This window comes from Stenella coeruleoalba (assembly GCF_951394435.1).
Source record: "Stenella coeruleoalba genome assembly, chromosome: 5".
Lineage (NCBI taxonomy): Eukaryota > Metazoa > Chordata > Mammalia > Artiodactyla > Delphinidae > Stenella > Stenella coeruleoalba.
Window position 1 is genome coordinate 93,329,377 of NC_137150.1, and position 17,229 is coordinate 93,346,605.

General features: G+C 34.4%; 1 long non-coding RNA gene across 2 annotated transcripts in view; it reads right to left on the minus strand.

The window, feature by feature from the left end:
• Positions 1–17,229, minus strand: part of LOC307186684 — a 166,431-nt gene that overhangs the window by 21,130 nt on the left and 128,072 nt on the right. For both annotated transcript variants that reach the window (XR_013828449.1, XR_013828450.1), the window contains exon 3: positions 5,217–5,276. This is a non-coding gene — a long non-coding RNA (uncharacterized lncRNA). The remainder of the gene's footprint in view (positions 1–5,216; positions 5,277–17,229) is intronic.

Consider the following 17,229-nt stretch of genomic DNA (forward strand, 5'->3'; position numbering starts at 1 on the left):
GAAACCCTTACTGATTTAACTTCCAAAGCTGATTATCATACATTTAAAAATGAATAGAGGAGGGCTAGGTCAACATAAATGAAAATATTTTATTTAATAGCACACTATTGCTTAGTACTGATTTGTTACAGATGTGTAAGGTATCATTTTGAGACAGGAAGGAAGGGGGCAGGGCACAACAATTAAAAGAATGACACAGCCATTAAGAAGAACAGAACACCACAAAAACCGGTTAGAACCTGCTAGGCCCAAGATGGTGGAAGATTCGACTTCCAGTAGACCCTGAGACTCATTATACACTCACTGTAATGTATTAGCATGCTAAATGGCACACCCACAGGTGCCATGACAGTTCCGAGGCTGACCATAAAAGGACAAATGTGGGTGATGCTGGAATTCCTGGAAATCTCCTTCTCCAAGACAATTAGAATATTCCTCCCACTCATTAGTCTATGAAATTACCCAGCCCATAAAAACTAACCACCCCACACCTCACCTTGGCCATTCTCACTTCCCGACATGATCCCAAGCCCTGGGGCCACCTCTCTCACCTTCTGAGACAGCCCACACTCTGTCTATGGAACGTGTATCTCTCTAAATAAACCTGCTTTCACTTTACTATGGCTCGCTCTTGAACTCTTTCCCGTGTGGAGCCAAGGACGCTCACTTGGAGGCTTGTCCCGGGGACTCACCTAGATCTGGAACATGACCATCCTCTCATACCCCATTTTTCCTATAGCAGACTAATACCCCCAATTTCATCTGTCCCCAGTATAGTTTCTGCATAGCAGATAATGCTTTAATATAAGCATGTATACACACATACAAATACATAGATGTATACATGTATATGTGTGTATATATACGTATATGTGTGTATATATATATTATTATTATTATGCAATTTTGATCAAACTATGCAATGGCTCTCCATTTTCTTAGGATGAAGTAATAATTCTGATAATTCTTTACCATGGCTTACAGTGCCTTGATAAACACTGCCTCTTTGCTCTAACTCATTTTCCTCTAACTCCATTTTAAGTAGTTATCTAATTATTTTCTTCTCACTACACTGCAATTACAGTGGTCTTTTATTAAATACACTTACCAAGTTTTTAGCCATCTCTGTGTTTTTATACATATGTCTTAATACCTCACTTGACTCATCTTTTGGAGATTAGATTGAATATCTCTTCCTAGAGAGACTATCCATAGAACATCTTCCATCCAATTTTTTTTTCCTTCTTTCTGGTCTTTCTATATTTTGCCTTTGAAATGATTATAGGTATTTCATAGTTATATGTTTTTGTGTGTGTATGTGTGTGTGTTTGCACATGCACACATATTTCCCCTTATAGATACAATGTTGTCTATAGTTCTTACATATATATTATATGAGGGAAAGGATTCCGACTGCCTTTCTTTCACTTAGTAGGATCTGGGGTAGGATCAGTGGAAGATGAAAAATTCTCAATGTCATGAAAACAAGAGTTGGAACAGTGTCTCCTTGGCATCTGAGTGCCACTTTTTCCTTTCAAACTTTTTTTGGGACTGATAACGTAGACAATGAGGTTTACACCCACTACTGCTGTAGCCAAAATGATTTTCACTCCAGAAATAGTGGATTTCACTATTAATTCACAGGAGACAATGTCATCTCAGTGTAACCCTTGCTGTCCCTCAGTGGTCCATCCAATGTTTCCTTCTCCATCCTATTGACATAAAAGTACTTTGGCAACTTTTTTAAGACTATAAAACAGATCTTCAAAAAATGTGTCTGGGATTGGTACATAAAAGCCCATGTCAGTGAATTTCTCATTTGCCTGAAGACTTGGCAGTGTCTTTGAATGCAGGAATAATATTCTGGGTAGCACAACAAACATCGAATCACAGTCTGCCAGAATGGCCATCCACTTTCTTTTGGATAGTAGTTGTACATACACTATGGTCATGATGGTGAAGTTGCTTGGATATTCTTGTCTAAAGGAAATGAAAAGTTGTTGGTGTGGGAAATATTGTTGACAATCTTGAAAGAGTAAGATACTTTCATGGTTCACTTCCAACACAAACATGGAAATAGCAACAAAATGGGAACAGATAATGACATTTTTATTCCATGCTGTAAGTGATCTTAAACTTTTCTGAGGCTGAAGATACCTATGAACTCCACATCATATTTAGAACTGTACCACTCCATTCAGGCTAGTAGAATTGCACTCCTGGAAAATAGAAATGGGCTTCCCACTGATCACAAGCTTCCTATTCTCAGTAAGGATGGTGCACTGAGCATACCATAAGAATAAATTATGTAGTTGAGGATAGTGAAGGAGGTGGTAATTGTTAGAATAGCTTCTGTGCTGGTATTGAAAATAGTCCTAGTGACCAGTTGTCCAAGGCTGCCAAATCTTTTTGCTCTAATTTTCTTCATCATGCTTCAAGAATGTGGCACTGAACAAGAAGGTATGACTATTTCATGAAATTTCAAGGGACAGTATGTTTACTTTCCAGACTCCCTTTCTCTTTAGAGAAATTTTGTAAGCTTAGAGACCAGGTCTTTCCAGAAGAAGTATTTGTTAATAAATGATATAAATGTAAATATACACAACTGAGTTCAACCTTCCCACAGTGATATTTGGGAAGTCAATGGCTGAAGCAGTAACATATATCAAGTAGCATGTGCCAAGTCACTCAAAAATTCCATATAGAAATTCTTTTACTTTTATTTAAATAATTCAATATATATCACCTTAAAACAACTAAAATCTACATGATTTTTATTATCAAATGATTCTGAATGCAAACTTCTTACATGACACACCTGCTTTGGGGATATACATATTATATCGCATGGTTAAGAAACAATAGAAAACATATTCTCTCCTTATATTTTCAAAAAAAACCTGAAACTGTAGGTTTGTCTTTGGATTGTCTGATATTATAATTTTTAGGGAGGGGAGAGGTTTTCTAAATGGGAAGGTTATTCTTATCTTGTAGGAATGTAAAATATCATTATAGAAAAATCATGAGATTAAAATGCCACAAGGAAGGATGCAGAGTGTCAGGTATAGAGGATAGCTTGGTGGGGAGGGGGATTCCCTTCTCATTTAATGTAGCTGCTTTCCCCTACTAATAAATAGTGATCTGTATGATTGTTAAATGATCTTGTAAGAGTTATTTTGCAATCTGCAAAGGAAAGTGATAGGTGACTGCAATTAACTTTAGACTTGTTTTTCATTTAGACTTTTTTAAGAATAGAGTAAGAAGAAGAGAACTTTGTTAAAAATGGAAATAACAGTGGCTCTTAATTAATTTCATAAAATGATATTTAATAAAATGTAGTCAAAGTTGCAGCCACTTTTTGAAAAAACATAGCCAATAATTTCTCAGGGTATAATGGTTCACTAATGTACACATGTAATATAAAAGCTTTCAGCCTTAGGCAAGAATAAGACAATACCTCATTCAATTTGCTTAGTAACAAAAATTAGTTGAACCATGTATGGTTAGCTTATCATCACTGACTGGAATTCAATTTCTGCATGTCTATTTATACCAACAAAAGCCATTATAAAAACAGGGATGTGATTATGTGATAAAGGTAGACTTTAGGAAATGATTTCAAAGAGGTCTATGAAACATATTCTTTCCTAGCAAGATTATATCATTAAAATAAGGCCTAACATGTACACAAAATTAGAATGTTGTTTTTTTTTAAAAAAATACTTCAACATTTTTAAAATTTACACAACAGATAACAAACAATGGTAAAGATTATTTTGTGATGAATAATAAATTTCCTCAGGGTGCTGGAGACAGTGGACATCAGTAAATTCTGTAAATTTTATGAGTTTATACGCAATGAAAAAAATCTTATTTTTTTGTGCATTGAGCAATGTGTATATATTTGTATAACCACATAACTCAAAGTGTTAAAAGGAAAATCCTCCTTGGAAAACTTTCTGGCAATCATAGTTACTAGATATCACTCACTTCTTAGCCAAAGGAGTCTTCCTGGTCTTATTTGTGTTGCTTTCTACCTATCGATACAGACTGTTTCATTCTTCCCATTATTACTCAAGCCAAGGCCATCATATCTTGTTTTACTAAAGCTGCCTAACACCTGATCTTGTTGACCCATAATTCATAAACCTGGAATTACATTACATTTACACTAATGCAAATCTGAGCATGTGTGCACCTCATAAAGATCTCCAGTCCCTCCCCATTGCCCTAAGGTCATATCCAAATGTCTTAACAAGGCCTATTTGACCTGGCCTCTGATAACCTCTAAAGCTTTACCACATGGCCCTTTCCTCTTGTAATATAACACTTAGAGCTCCTTATGTTTTCCCAATAGCCCTTGGCCTCTGATATATAATACTGGAAGGCACTCTTCCTCCTGGCTAGAATTCTCTGCTAATTCTTCCCCTAAGTACTGTTCAGACGTCAGCTATCAATTTAGGTACTCCTTTCTCTAGGAAGAGACCTCATCCACAAAGCTCTGGTGAGGTGCTCAGTCTGTGTTCTTCTACAGCATGAATATATGTCTGTTTGTTAGATGTCTGAGTCCTTCTCAGTGTGTGAACTGCTTGGAGGCAGGCATTAGAACTTCTTTCCTCTCCTATCTCCACTACAAAGAGTAGTGCCTGGAATATAGTTCAATGAATAGTTATGGATTAATGAGTTCTGAAAGCCTTTAATAGGTTGAGTTACATGTGTATTTACATTACTATTATAATATACATGTCAATATTAGTATTTACTTATAGATGTTTAAAAAATATATAGATATTAGATGTTTAATCAAGTTTCTACATAGTACTTTAAAAAGCCATATTTAGTAACTCTCATTTGTATGTTTTATTTCTATGTATTTGCATCTGTCTCAAGAAATCTAAATTGATTATTTGGCTATAAAATCAAATAATGATAATGTGGCACTCATCTGCTCGAGTGATTATTAAAATATCTCCAGTGAAAATGTCAGGAAATATCAAAGAAGAAAGAGAAGGGAACAGAAATCAACACTTTTTCACTTTGTCAGTTTAAGCTCCTTAATGAAAAGAGAAAGTAGAGAAAAGAAGTAGAAAATATTAATTGATTTTAGAAAGTATTAATCAAACATTTAAATCCAAGATAGAAGAGAGCCAAACACATTTAAATAATCTAGGTCACATGACAGCCATGCTATATTAATACAAAATTTACTAACTTACTTAGTGAACTCCTTGTAGTTAACTGGAATAATTGATGATGGTCTGGGTTAATACCAAGATCTGAAAAGGAATAAAGAAAACTGTGATACTTATTTTAAAGTATACAGAAAGCACTTTTACTTGTTACTTTAAAATAACATTTTTATAATAAGCTCTTACATTTAAATAGCACTTTATAATTTAGCAAATAAACTTTTGTATCCATTATCCAAAAGGACAGATAGGAAAGCTGTGAATATTTGTGCATATTTAGAATAATTTAATCCATCATTGCCTACATAAGCAAAATAGATTTTTGAGATAGAAATTATGTTTTAATGATCATTTAATACACAGATATTTTAATGAGTAGGTAGAAACCATCTCTTTTTTTTTTCACCCTCACTTAGTTTCATAAACTGCTCTTTGAATATCGTCTGAATGTATTTATACCATGGAATCTCTTTGTAACAACTATTATACTGTTTCAAACACAGGACAAACATATTCATCCAAAATATTTTACTACTATTAAAATTACTTTTGATACACTTGCTTAAACCTTTGGATGATTTAAACATAAATGAATCACTACAGATAGACAACATTTTTAAGGTGTCATGAATTTTAATATTTATAAAAAGATGTGGAGTTAACATAAATAAATTTTAAAAAGCATGAGAATAAAATCAATGTTGTTAGTTTCCTTGACTAATAAGACCATTGAAAATCAAAAGTGCATAAATGTAAAAAATTTATAAAAAATTTATAAAAATACTGAATTGATTTACATTATCTAAACTGAAGAATTAGTTGGAAGGGTTAAAACTCTGATGAAAACCATGTGAAATGATAAATACAAATGAGAGACTTAATGAGAGAATTTCATTCTTGGCAATCCTAAAGAAGTATTTAGTATTTTATTAATAAGTTTCAGTTTCTGGAACAAAGCTTTTTTCTGGATCTAAAACTATAATATCCACAGGTACAATTAACTGAAACATTTCATTTACAATAATTTAGTGACACAGCTGGAAAGAGCTCAATGTTAGATGTCAAATACTGTGGTAAGCTTACTACTTTATAATAATTTGTAAAACTAATTTTAATATTTTATTTATAATAAAATATAACATAATTAAATAATGGCATTAAATATATAATGATATATTTATTTTTTCAATTAAAGGTATTGTATTACCTTTGATTTCACTTTTCTTTTAATCCCTTCCTCCTATCTATCACTAAGTACTCTCAAGTGTGGTCTTTTCCAAACCATTAACTGCAATTCATTTCTGTTATTTCCAATATTCCTTCTTTAAAGCAATTCCCACTCTAAAAACAGCTCTCCCTTTGTCTGTACAATAATTTTACAATTGTTCACCCCAATGACACTACTCTTCCACTGTAATCCATACTCTACAGAGCACACTTTCTCTTCATTAGAAAATGTATGTCAGATCTTCTCTCTCTCATAAATAACAGATTGCATTAGTTCTCTCACTACACTTAATATTTTTTAAACCCCTAATCACAATTTACAAAACCTTACATAATTTTTGTAAAAAAATAACTTTTAATGTTTCCTCTTATAAGCTTTTAAATTTTTTCCAACATATTTTTGAACATATAATTATCAGAAGTGGAATAATGTTTTCTGCAATCAATAAAGAAGCCTATATGAGGTCAGAATAATCTAAAGAACCTAAAGGAAACCAGAGGAAGCATAAAATGTAACAGTACAGAACTTCAGATTAGACATCAAACATGTTTCCAATAAACTCTGACACTGGTTGTTTTTTTTTAAAAAATAATTTATGCTGTCTTAATCTAAGTGCCTTTATCCTTAAAATATCAATAGCAATAGATCTTACTTAAAAGTGTGGCTATAACAATGACCTAAAAACATAGGTGTGGGCTTCCCTGGTGGCGCAGTGGTTGAGAGTCTGCCTGCCGATGCAGCAGACACGGGTTCGTGCCCTGGTCCGGGAAGATCCCACATGCCGCGGAGCGGCTGCGCCCGTGAGCCATGGCCGCTGAGCCTGCGTGTCCGGAGCCTATGCTCCGCAACGGGAGAGGACACAATAGTAAAAGGCCTGCGTACCACAAAAAACAAAAAACAAAAAAACCCATAGGTGTAAAAAGGTTATACCTCAAGTAATTAGTAATCTATAAATATTAGCCACTATTATGTGGGATTTAATTTTCTTCCAGTTTTAGTTGAGAATTTTAAAACCATTTTCATTATAGTTAGAAATGCAGTTGCAATAAATTTCAAAGATCAATATTATTTATAACAATATATTTTTTCTCATTTGATCATTTGTCTCTTTAAGAAGAAAACTCATTCACTACTAAACACATCCTTTCTTTTTGTGTCCTTTGGAAAAGATGATCAGGTTGGTGATAACATATGAAATCTTGTTGCAGTTTCTCCCATCTATTCATACCTGTCCATGCCTACTGTCAAAACATTATTTTTGTGCCTCATCCACATAGTTCCAATTTTCTAAGTACTCACTTTATTTTCAGATTAGACCCTAGTATATTATAATTAGGCTATTGTTTGAATACTCTTAACACACAATCTTAACTGAATCATTCTTGCTCCAAACTGTATATTACCACTGTGAAGTGAATTATATTTGTTAAAAGAGATTATTTCTTATCAAAGACTCACAAATATAATTGTATCTGTCTTTCTAATATTATCTCTTACTTTTTCCCTAAAATGGATTCTATGTATTTAAATATTCTATGTATTTAAACTTGATTAATCAATGCATTAGTCAATCTGAAAAGCATACAGTTCTCTGGGTCTCCATCTCCTTTTTCACTCAGAAATTTTTACATTATGAAATTTCATAATTTTTTTATGGATTCTACTTTATCTACTTATGGAATTTCACACATTCCTTATCTTCTCAAGTTCTTCCATGATGTCCCTAACTTTATGACCTAAAAACTGATTCATCTGCATTCTTATGATGACAAAACCCATCCTTCGGTATTCTTATGGTACTAGGTTCGTCTCATGCTTGATAACATATTTTACATTGAGAACTACATTGAGCTGTGTATATATATGTGTATATACCTAACTGTTACATTAATTTTAATGTTTTTAAAGAATCAACAACTTTATTGAATTATATTCTAACTAATGTCCAGATTGTAACATATTGTTTATAGTAATCACACATTTCATATAAATTTTGTAAGACATTTAGTACAGCATATATATATATATATATATATATATATATATATATATATAATTTTTTTTTTTTTTTGGCGGTATGCGGACCTCTCACTGTTGTGGCCTCTCCCGTTGCGGAGCACAGGCTCTGGATGCACAGGCTCAGCGGCCATGGCTCATGGGCCTAGCCACTCCGCTGCATGTGGGATCTTCCCGGACCAGGGCATGAACCCGTGTACCCTGCATTGGCATGCGGACTCTCAACCACTGCGCCACCAGGGAAGCCCCAGCATATATATTTAAAACAAATATTTCCAATAGCTGAAAGGCTGGGAAAATACAATTCTTTGGGTATCTCTTAAGAGTAATTAGGTAACTATTTAGAACAGAGCTGTCTAGTAGACTGCTCTGTGATAATGGCAATATTCTATATCTGTACAGCCCAATGTGGTAGCATTGAAGGTATTTTGCCTGTATAAACACTTGAAATGTGGCTAGTGTGACTGAGAAACTAAAATTTTAATTAATTAACATATTTTTATTTATTTATTTTTCTCTGTGTTGGGTCTTCGTTGTTGCGTGCAGGCTTTCTCTAGTCACAGTGAGCAGGGCTTACTCTTCTGATGCTTCTGTGTAAGATTTTGTCTGTATAGCTTTGCTTTCAACATTTGTCCTCGGGTTCTATCCATCCATTGTTTTTATTATTGTTTTCCTTTTTTTAAAAAAAATTTTCTTAATAATTATTTTTTATTTTAATAACTTTATTTTATTTTATCTTACTTTATTTTATTTTAGCCTCTTTCTTTCTTTCTTTCTTTCTACTTTTTCTCCCTTTTATTCTGAGCCGTGTGGATGAAAGGCTCTTGGTGCTGCAGCCAGGAGTCAGTGCTGTGCCTCTGAGGTGGGAGAGCCAACTTCAGGACACTGGTCCACAAGAGACCTCCCAGCTCCACAGAATATCAAATGGTGAAAATCTCCCAGAGATCTACATCTTAACGCCAGCACCCAGCTTCATTCAATGACCAGCAAGCTACAGTGCTGGACACCCTATGCCAAACAAGTAGCAAGACAGGAACATAACAACACCCATTAGCAGAGAGGCTGCCTAAAATCATAATAAGTCCACAGACACCCCAAAAGACACCACCAGATGTGGACCTGCCCACCAGAGAGACAAGATCCAGCCTCATCCACCAGAACAGGGGCACTAGTCCCCTCCACCAGGAAGCCTACACAACACAGTGAACCAAACTTAGCCACTGGGGACAGACACCAAAAATAACAGGAACTATGAACATGCAGCCTGCAAAAAGAAGACCCCAAACACAGTAAGATAAGCAAAATGAGAAGACAGAAAAACACACAGCAGATGAAGGAGCAAGATAAAAACCCACCAGACCTAACAAATGAAGAGGAAATAGGCAGTCTACCTGAAAAATAATTCAGAATAATGATAGTAAAGATGATCCAAAATCTTGGAAATAGAATAGACAAAATGCAATAAACATTTAACAAGAACCTAGAAGAACTAACGATGAAACAAGCAACAATGAACAACACAATAAATGAAATTTAAAATACTCTAGATGGGATCAATAGCAGAATAACTGAGGCCGAAGAACGGATAAGTGACCCGGAAGATAAAATAGTGGAAATAACTACTGCAGAGCAGAATAAAGAAAAAAGAATGAAAAGAACTGAGGACAGTCTCAGAGACCTCTGGGACGACATTAAACACACCAACATTCGAATTATAGGGGTTCCAGAAGAAGAAGAGAAAAAGAAAGGGACTGAGAAAATATTTGAAGAGATTATAGTTGAAAACTTCCCTAATATGGGAAAGGAAATAGTTAATCAAGTCCAGGAAGCACAGGGAGTCCCATACAGGGTAAATCCAAGGAGAAACACACCAAGACACATATTAATCAAACTCTCAAAAATTAAATACAAAGAAAACATATTAAAAGCAGCAAGGGAAAAACAACAAATAACACACAAGGGAATCCCAATAAGGTTAACAGCTGATCTTTCAGCAGAAACTCTGCAAGCCAGAAGTGACTGGCAGGACAAATTTAGAGTGATGAAGGAGAAAAACCTGCAACAAAGATGACTCTACCCAGCAAGGATCTCATTCAGATTTGATGGAGAAATTAATAACTTTAGAGACAAGCAAAAGCTTAGAGAGTTCAGCACCACCAAACCAGCTTTACAACAAATGCTAAAGGAACTTCTCTAGGCAAGAAACACAAGAGAAGGAAAAGATCTACAATAACGAACCCAAAACAATTAAGAAAATGGGAATAGGAACACAGATATCGATAATTACCTTAAATGTAAATGGACTAAATGCTCCCACCAAAAGACACAGATTGGCTGAATGGATAAAAAAACAAGACCCATATATACCCTGTCTAAAGGAGACCCACTTCAGATCTAGACACACAAGCAGACTGAAAGTAAGGGGATGGAAAAAGATATTCCATGCAAATGGAAACCAAAAGAAAGCTGGAGTAGCAATTCTCATATCAAACAAAATAGACTTTAAAATAAGGACTATTAGAAGAGACAAAGAGGGACACTACATAATGATCAAGGGATCGATCCAAGAAGAAGATATAACAACTGTAAATATTTACACACCCAACATAGGAGCACCTCAATACATAAGGCAAATACTAACAGCCATAACAGGGGAAATCGACAGTAACACATTCATAGTAGGGGACTTTAACACCTCACTTTCACCCATGGACAGATCATCCAAGATGAAAATAAATAAGGAAACACAAGCCTTAAATGATAAATTAAACAAGATGGACTTAATTGATATTTATAGGATATTCCATCCAAAAACAAAGGAATATACATTTTTCTCAGTGCTCATGGAACATTCTCCAGGATAGATCATATCTTGGGTCACAAATCAAACTTTGGTAAATTTAAGAAAATTGAAATTGTATCAAGTATCTTTTGGACCACAATGCTATGAGACTAGATATCAATTACAGGAAAAGATCTGTAAAATATACAAACACATGGAAGCTAAACAATACACTACTTAATAACGAAGTGATCACTGAAGAAATCAAAGAGGAAATAAAAAAAATACCTAGAAACAAATGACAATGGAGACACATCGACCCAAAACCTATGGGATGCAGCAAAAGCAATTCTTAGAGGGAAGTTTATAGCAATACAATCCTACCTTAAGAAACAGGAAACATCTTGAATAAACAATAACCTTGCATGTAAAACAATTAGAGAAAGAAGAACAAAAATAACCCAAGTTAGCAGAAGGAAAGAAGTCATAAAAATCAGATCGGAAATAAATGAAAAAGAAATGAAGGAAATGATAGCAAAGATCAATAAAACTAAAAGCTGGTTCTTTGAGAAGATAAACAAAATTGATAAACCATTACCCAGACTCATCAAGAAAAAAAGGGAGAAGACTCAAATCAATAGAATTAGAAATGAAAAAGGAGAAGTAACAACTGACACTGCAGAAATACAAAGGATCATGAGAGATTACTACAAGCAACTCTATGCCAATAAAATGGACAACCTGGAAAAAATGGAAAAATTCTTAGAAATGCACAACCTGCCAAGACTGAATCAGGAAGGAATAGAAAATATGAACAGGCCAATCACAAGCACTGAAATTGAAACTGTGATTAAAAATCTTCCAACAAACAAAAGCCCAGGACCAGATGGCCTCACAGGAGAATTCTATCAAACATTTAGAGAATAGCTAACACCTATCCTTCTCAAACTCTTCCAAAATATAGCAGAGGGAGGAACACTCCCAAACTCATTCTACAAGGCCACCATCACCCTGATACCAAACCCAGACAAAGATGTCACAAAGAAAGAAAACTACAGGCCAATATCACTGATGAACATAGATGCAAAGATCGTCAACAAAATACTAGCAAACAGAATCCAACAGCACATTAAACGCATCATACACCTTGATCAAGTGGGGTTTATTCCAGGAATGGAAGGATTCTTAAATATACGCAAATCTATCAATGTGATACACCATATTAACAAATTGAAGGAGAAAAACCGTATGATCATCTCAATAGATAAAGAGAAAGCCATCGACAGAATTCAACACCCATTTATGATAAAAACCCTGCAGAAAGTAGGCATAGAGGGAATTTTCCTCAACATAATAATGGCCATATATGACAAACCCACAGCCAACATCGTCCTCAATGGTGAAAAACCGAAAGCATTTCCACTAAGGTCAGAAACAAGACAAGTTTGCCCACTCTCATCACTCTTATTCAACATAGTTTTGGAAGTTTTAGCCACAGCAGTCAGAGAAGAAAAAGAAATAAAAGGAATCCAAATCAGAAAAGAAGAAGTAAAGCTGTCACTGTTTGCAGATGACATGGTACTATACATAGAGAATCCTAAAGATGCCAGCAGAAAACTACTAGAGCTAATCAGTGAATTTGGTAAAGTAGCAGGATACAAAATTAATGCACAGAAATCTCTGGCATTCCAATACACTAATAATGAAAAATCTGAAAGTGAAATCAAGAAAACACTCCCATTTACCATTGCAACAAAAAGAAAAAAATATCTAGGAATAAACCTACCTAAGGAGACAAAAGACCTGTATGCAGAAAATTATAAGACACTGATGAAAGAAATTAAAGATGATAGAAATAGATGGAGAGATATACCATGTTCTTGGATTGGAAGAATCAACATTATGAAAATGACTGTACTACCCAAAGCAATCTACAGATTCAATGCAATCCCTATCAAACTACCACTGTCATTTTTCACAGAACTAGAACAAAAAATTTCACAATTTGTATGGAAACACAAAAGATCCCGAATAGCCAAAGCAACCTTGAGAACGAAAAATGGAGCTGGAGGAATCAGGCTCCCTGACTTCAGACTATACTACAAAGTTACAGTAATCAAGACAGTATGGTACTGACACCAAAACAGAAATATAGATCAATGGAACAGGATAGAAAACCCAGAGATAAACCCACACACATATGATCACCTTATCTTTGATAAAGGAGGCAGGAATGTACAGTGGAGAAAGGACAGCCTCTTCAATAAGTGGTGCTGGGAAAACTGGACAGGTACATGTAAAAGTATGAGAGTAGATCACTCCCTAACACCATACACAAAAATAAGCTCAAAATGGATTAAAGAACTAAAAGTAAGGCCAGACAGTATAAAACTCTTAGAGGAAAACATAGGCAGAACACTCTATGACATAAATCACAGCAAGATCCTTTTTGACCCACCTCCTAGAGAAATGGAAATAAAAACAAAAATAAACAAATGGGACCTAATGAAACTTCAAAGCTTTTGCACAGCAAAGGAAACCATAAAGAAGACCAAAAGACAACCCTCAGAATGGGAGAAAATATTTGCAAATGAAGCAACTGACAAAGGATTAATTTCCAAAATTTACAAGCAGCTCATGCAACTTAATAAAAAGAAAACACATAACCCAATCTAAAAATGGGCAGAAGACCTAAATAGACATTTCTCCAAAGAAGATATACAGATGGCCAACAAACACATGAAAGGATGCTCAACATCATTAATCATTAGAGAAATGCAAATCAAAACTACAATGAGATATCATCTCACACCAGTCAGAATGGCCATCATCAAAAAATCTAGAAACAATAAATGCTGGAGAGGGTGTGGAGGAAAGGGAATACCCTTTCACTGCTGGTGGGAATGTGAATTGGGACAGCCACTATGGAGAACAGTATGGAGGTTCCTTGAAAAACTACAAATAGAACTACCATATGACCCAGCAATCCCACTACTGGGCATATACCCTGAGGAAACCATAATTCAAAAAGAGTCATGTACCAAAATATTCATAGCAGCTCTATTTACAGTAGCCCAGAGATGGAAACAACCTAAGTGTCCATCATCGGATGAATGGATAAAGAAGATGTGGCACATATATACAATGGAATATTACTCAGCCATAAAAGAAACGAAATTGAGCTATTTGTAATGAGGTGGATGGACCTAGAGTCTGTCATAGAGAGTGAAGTAAGTCAGAAAGAGAAAGACAAATACCGTATGCTAACACATATATATGGAATTTAAGAAAAAAAATGTCATGAAGAACATAGGGGTAAGACAGGAATAAAGACACAGACCTACTAGAGAATGGACTTGAGGATATGGGGAGGGGGAAGGGTAAGCTGTGACAAAGCGAGAGAGTGGCTTGGACATATATACACTACCAAACGTAAAATAGGTAGCTAGTGGGAAGCAGCCGCATAGCACAGGGAGATCAGCTCGGTGCTTGTTGAGCACCTAGAGGGTTGGGATAGGGAGGGTGGGAGGGAGGGAGATGCAAGAGTGAAGTGATATGGGAACATGTATATGTATAACTGATTCACTTTGTTATAAAGCAGAAAGTAACACACCATTGTAAAGCAATTCTACTCCAATAAAGATGAAAAAAAAAAAAAAAAACCAAAGAAAGAAAAGAAAAATGACTACATTTCCAAAACAATGAAAAGCTAGTGAGGTAAGTAACATAGATTTACACTTATGTATATATCTTTAATTGCTGGCTGAGTAGAAGACAATTTCAATTTGCTCTTTTGATTGAGATATATGAAAAAGGTGGGGTTCCCACAAATACATACTTAAAAAAGGGAAAGTATTTTAATAGTCTTTTTAGATAATAGTGGATATCCTTTTATGATATGAAAAAAAATTCAACATGTGGTAATTTCTTCAAAGTAAATTCCAATGTGGAATATGAAAGCTTATTACGAAACTTTAGTAGTATCTTATATTAAAATCCATTTGTGTAGTTTGCACTGTGAAGGAACATTTTACCCATAGTGATTTGGAACATCATGGACTCGTCATTTGGAAAATATTTGTTCACTGATTATGTCGTTCCAAATGTTATCACCCTCCACTTAAAAATTTCAAAAGAAAGTTATATCTTTGTCAATGTCACGACTGATCTAATTAGAAAAGTCTTAAGAATCAGGAAACTGCCAAACTCATGGTGACAGGTACAAGTTTTCCAAAATTTTAATTTTCTCTTAAAATCTTAAATTTTATCATTTAATATAAATACTATAATTTGTTTTCCTTGAAGTGGAACGCTCATTTTGTTCATTTCTAAGAAAATGTCTGCCAAATGCTGCAGTCTTAATAACCACAATTTGCCTCCCATTTTGTTGCAGGGACTACTTTCTTAAAAAAAAGTTTTTAAATGATATATTTAATTTTATTTAATTGAATGAATATTACTAGCTTATCTTAAGTAAAATTGGCATTTTATTTTCTCTGTGACTGCTGTTACAATTTAGTGCCATTGCCTAATTTATACAATCACTTTCACCCAGTATTGCTTTTGCACCATTAGTGCAGTGTCAAAGAATTGAAAATGGCAAGTAACACCTAAGTGTTATTATGAAAATAGTTTTAATCTCCATGATCCATATACCAGATATTGTGAGAAACAGTTTATAATGCAGAAAGAAATAAAGCAAGAAATACTTTTACAGTAAGAAATGTCTTATCAGCCTTCATGTATATTTCAATTTGGATATATAATATGTTTCTTAGTGTTCATTCCATCGATATTTTGTAGTTATTTATTATATAATTGGAGATTTGCACCTCTTAATCCCCTACACCTATTTTACCCAGTCCCCTATCCCCTTCCGTGCTGGCAACCACCAATTGTTCTCTGTATCTATGAGTCTTTCTTTTGTTTAGTTTATTGGTTTGCTTCATTTTTCAGATTTCACATATAAGTGAAATCATGTAGTATTTGTCTTTCTCTGTCTGACTTATTTCACTTAGAATAATATCGTCTAGATCTATCCATGTTATCACAAATGTCAAGATTTCTTTTTTTATGGTTGAGTAATATTCAAACATATGTCACATTTTCTTTATCAATTCATCTATCAATGGATACTTTGGTTGCTTCCAGGTCTTAGCTATTGTAAATAATGCTGCAGTGAACATTGAAGTACATCCATTTTTTTGAATTAGTGGTTTTTTTTTTTTTTTCTCTTTGGGTCACAGCAACTTTATTTTTAATTTTTGAGAAACCTTCATAATGTTTGCCATTGTGGCTGCAACAATCTATAATCCCACCAAGAGTGTATGAGGGTTCCCTTTTCTCCACATCCTCCCCAGCACTTGTTACTTGTTGTCTTTTGATGATAGTCATTCTGCCAGGTGTGAGGTGGTATCACATTGTAGTTTTGATTTGCATTTCACTGATGATTAGTGATGTTGAGCATCTTTTCTTGTGTCTGTTGGTCATCTGTCTGTCTTTGGAAAAATGTCCATTCAGGTCCTCTGTTCATTTTACAAATCTGGTTGTTTGTTCTGATGTTGAGTTGTAGGAGTTCTTTGTATATTTTGACTATTAACCTGTTATTGAACATATCATTTGCAAATATCTTCTCCTATCCAGAAGACTGCCTTTTCATTTTGCTGATAGTTTCCTTCACTGTGCAAAGGCTTTTAGTTTGATTTAGTACCATTTGTAATTTTGCTTTTGTTACCCTGGACTGAAGTGACATATCTGAAATATATTGCTAATTCCAATGTCAAAGAATGTCCTGTCTATATTTTCATATAGGAGTTTTATGGTTTCAGCTCTTACAATTAAGTTTTTAATCCATTTCAGTTTATTTTTTTATATTGTATGAGAAAGTCATCCAGTTTTATTCTTTTGCATATACTGTCTAGTTTTCCCAACACCGTTATTGAAGAGGTTTTTTCCACATTGTATATTCTTGCCTTAATTAACCATATAAGTTTGAGGTTTATTTCCTATCTCTC